Genomic DNA, 4593 nt, shown 5'->3' on the forward strand with positions numbered 1-4593 from the left:
GGATATTATGTACTAATCAAGGGATTTGTACAGCAGGAAGAAATCACTCTTCTAAACATACACTCACCCAATGAGGGACCAGCAAAGTATTTAATACAATTGTTGACAAATCTGTAAAAGGATATCAATAATAACACAATAATTGTGGGAGACCTCAACACAGGCTTGTCAACACTTGATAGGTCAACCAAATTGAAACCCAACAAAATATACTAGACCTGAAAAAAGAAATGGAAGAAAGAGGCCTAGTAGATATATAAGGACACTCCATCCTCAGAAACCTGGATACATATTCTTTTCTAATGTACACGGGTCTTTCTCCAGGATAGACCACATACTGGTACATAAAACATACCTCCATAAAATCAAGAAGATAGAAATTTGGCAGGCTACCTTTGCTGACCAAAGGCTCTGAAGTTAGATGTGAATTACAAAGGGACACAGAAAAAAAATTTAACACCTGGAAATTAAACCATCTACTACTGAACAACCAGTGGGTCTGAGATGAAATCAAAGAAGAAATCAAAAATTTCCTGGAAACAAATGACAATGAAAACACAAACTATCAGAACCAATAGGATACAGCAAAAGAGGTACTGAGAGGAAAATTTATAGCTTTGCAAGCACATATCAGGAAGGAAGAAGGAGCATACCTGAATAGCTTAATGATGCAGCTTATAGAATTAGAAAATGATCAACAAAAGAAGCTAAACATAGGGAGACAGAAGGAAAAAACAAAGCTGAGAGCAGAAATCAATGAAATGGAAACCCAAAAAACAATCTGAAAGATCAACGAAAGCAGAAGTTGGTTCTTTGAAAAAATAAACAAGATTGATAGACCATTGGCAAAACTCACAAAGCAAAAGAGAAAGAGAAACTTGATAACGCATATTAGAAATGAAAAGGGGAAGATCACTACAGATACTGAGGAGATTCAAAGGATATTCAGAGAATACTTTGAGAAACTCTAGGCCACTCAATATGAGAATCTGGATGAAATGGATAAATTTTTGACCTCATATAACCTTCCACGGTTGAATAAAGAATATGTAGCATATCTAAACACCCCCATCACTATTGAGGAAATTAAAACCATAATCAAAAATTTGATTTGCCCAAAAACAAAAGCCCAGGCCTGATAGATTCATGAATGAATTTTTCAAACCTTTCAAGAGGAACTACTACCAATCCTGGCCAGGCTCTTTTATGAAATCTAAAAAACAGGAACACTTCCAAATAGCTTTTATGGAGCCAACATCACCTTACTACCAAAACCAGATAGAGATGCTGCCAAAAGAGAAAATTACAGTCCAATATTCCTGATGAACACAGATGCAAAAATCCTCAACAAAATCCTGGCGAACAGGATCCAGTGCTTCATCAAGAAGATCATTCACTTTGATCAAGTAGGTTTCATCCCAAGAATGCAAGGGTGGTTTAACATCCGTAAATCTATCAACATAAACAACAAGAAAAATAAAAATCACATGGTCATATCAATAGATGCAGAAAAAGCATTTGATAAGGTTCAACAGCCATTCTTGATGAAAACTCTTAGCAAGGTAGAAATAAAAGGAACCTTTCTCCTAAAAATACAATACAAAAATCCCTTCCTTACACTTATATTCATTGCAGGGCTATTTAAAATAGCCAGACACTGGAAACAACCAAGATGCCCTTCAACAGATGAGTGCTAAAGAAACTATGGTACATATACATAATGGAACACTATGCAGCCATCAGGAGAGATGAAGTCATGAAATTTTCCTATACATGGATGTACATGGAATCTATTATACTGAGTGAAGTAAGTCAGAGGGAGAGAGAAAGACACAGAATGGTTTAACTCGTCTATGGGTTTTAAGAAAAATGAAAGACATTTTTAACAGTATCTCAGAGACAAGAGAGATGAGGGCTGGTAGGTGCAGCTCATGACATGAAGCTCATCACATAGAGTAATGAGTGCAGTTGGAGAGATGACTACACTGAAAACTATCATAACAATGTGAATGAGTGTGGGAAGTAGAAAGCCTGTCTCGAGTACAGGTGTGGGGGGGGGGGTGGGGAGGAGGGAGATCTGGGAAATTGGTGGTGGGAATGTTGCACTGGTGAAGGGGGGTGTTCTTTACATGACTGTAATCATACAACTATAATCATGTTTGTAATCATGGTGTTTAAATAAAGATAATTATAAAAGAAAAAAGAAAACTGAGAACACTGGTGATAGAATTGATGCTGAAACATTATATACCTAAAACCAAAAAATAACTTTGTAAATCAGGGTTCTTCAACTAAATTAAAAATGTTTAAAAATATTTAGAATTGTACATGACAGACAGATGTTTTATCTATCATGCTGCTTCATAGTCTACCAGTTGACACATGCAAACACCCCTATATAAGAAGTCTTATTACCATATGTCAATTCAAGAGATTGAAGATCTATATTTAAGTGCAATCCTTGATCCTAGTAAAATAAGTATATTCAAGGGCTTGCTACCTATATAGAATGTAGATGTATGTCTGTTCCAAGAAAAGATTTTAATTGGGCTGGAGTGATAGTACAGTGGTAGGGCATTCGCCTTGCACTCTGCCAATATGAGACAGACTCAGGATCGAACCCAGGCATCCCACATGGTCCCCTGACATATCAGGAGCAATTTCTAAGAGCAGAACCAAGAGTAAACCATGAGCATCACCGGGTGTGGCCCCAAAACTACAAAAAATTACAAATAAAAATTTATTTTAATAGTGAGTTAGATAGTGGTGAATGCCTAGGTGATTTATGAATTCATTCAGGATTTGCCATATGAGACACACATATATAAATGCAAGTTACTATTTCTCATAAAAAATTCTCATAAGTTTATGGCTGATTATATCATTTAGGAAAAGAATAGGAGGATAGTCTCAACATTTCAACCATCCCTAGCCAGGCAGGTATTCTGATTTCTAATATTTCAACCAACTTTTAATTACATTGAGATAGATTCAGTAGTCGATAAAGAAAGGAATATATGAGTTTGTGATGATACATGAAGATCCACAAGAATGTCCAGAGTGGGGCTGTGATTCTCGGTATCTGTATGAAAGGTTAAAGGAACAAAAACAAACAAACAAACAAACAAACAAAAAAAAACAGGTAACAGCAAGAATGAAGAGCAGTTTAAATTTAAGAACATGGTAAGCGGTTTAAATGAAGGTGAGACCATCTTCCTTGATGAGGTTTCTCTGCAGCAGGAGCAAATAGAGAAACAGCAAAGAGAGCAAGAACTCAAAGAACTGATGGAATACAGAAATAATCTCAGCCAATTTGGAATTGCTCCAGACAGCAAGAAGGAAGTGGAGAAGAAATTGGCTGTAAAACCCTTAAAACCAAGAACAAATTCTCCCAGGCCAAGCTGTTTGCATGTACTGTGAAGCTTAAGAGCTCAGAGAGTAGCAATGTGAAAAGACTGAAATCAGACCCTGACCAGATGACAAGAACCAAGTAACCCATACTGCTTGTCTGTCTGTGGGCTGCATGTCCTGAGTGGCCAGTCCATCCACTGCCCATCTGGACTGTGTGTGTTGGTATTCTCCGGAGAGCGACTTTAGGTCCAGCTAGGACAGCAAAGGCACTGTCAATGTCATCTCTTCCTGGAGACATTCTCTGCCTGGAGCACCTCCCCAACAGGACACCAGACTGGTGAGCCGCCCACAGACAACGTCTGCACTGAAAGCTCCTTTGCCTGCTCAAGTTGCACACTGTGATGTTTGTAATCTCATCTTAAAATGTGCCAGATTCTACTAAAAAAAAATTCAATGCTTTATTTTTAATAAGAATGTAAATCGCTTTAAAGAATGATGAAAAAGTAGATTAAATGCATAATAAGTAGAATTCTTTAGATAAAAGTAGAAAGAAGATGTAACTTAAGTGTGATGTATGAAGTACGTATGTAACAACATAATAAAGGCTTATATAAAACTTCCTATTTCTATAACTATTATTTGGTCTTTAGTTATATTCATACTAGATTTATCTTAATGTTACATTCTAGATTATTGTTTCAGTAAGCATCTCAACTTATTCTTTGCTTCGTAGCTGATTGATAGGTCTTCATTCCTGAAAAGTTTAGGTCAGTATTTTTACTTAATTGGGTTATAGTTTCCAATACTTTTAATCATAAGATGTTGTGATTTAAAAATGATTCAATAGAGACCCTCCTATACCACCTAGAGGACACTGAAATTGATTATTTTAAAGTCTAGACCATCTTCACATCAAGCCAGTTGCTTTACAATGTTGGCAAAGACAAAAATAGAAATGAATTTTATATGTATTGCTCCATTGCCACACTTCATTTATTATGTAGTGAGTTCCTTGATTGAAAAAAAGCTGTATGAAATAGCACATTGGTTTATGGGGCATGATGTAAGTATATAGACATTTTGGCAGAAACATCATATGGAAGAAAAGGAAGTGTATATTCCAGATCTATATGTTTTATAAAGAAAAATAAAACATTTCTCCCTTGTGTTGGAAGTAATTCCTTATAATCCAGTGTTCAAAAATGTCAAGGATAGTGATACCAGAAAATATGGAATTCATTA

General features: G+C 36.0%; 1 pseudogene; it reads left to right on the forward strand.

Annotated features, from left to right (window-relative positions):
- The first annotated feature begins 3028 nt into the window (after nucleotides 1–3028).
- LOC126025879 (PSME3-interacting protein-like) lies at nucleotides 3029–3597 on the forward strand (annotated as a pseudogene).
- The last annotated feature ends 996 nt before the right edge of the window (nucleotides 3598–4593 follow it).

This window comes from Suncus etruscus, chromosome 13, assembly GCF_024139225.1.
Source record: "Suncus etruscus isolate mSunEtr1 chromosome 13, mSunEtr1.pri.cur, whole genome shotgun sequence".
In the NCBI taxonomy this organism is placed as follows: domain Eukaryota; kingdom Metazoa; phylum Chordata; class Mammalia; order Eulipotyphla; family Soricidae; genus Suncus; species Suncus etruscus.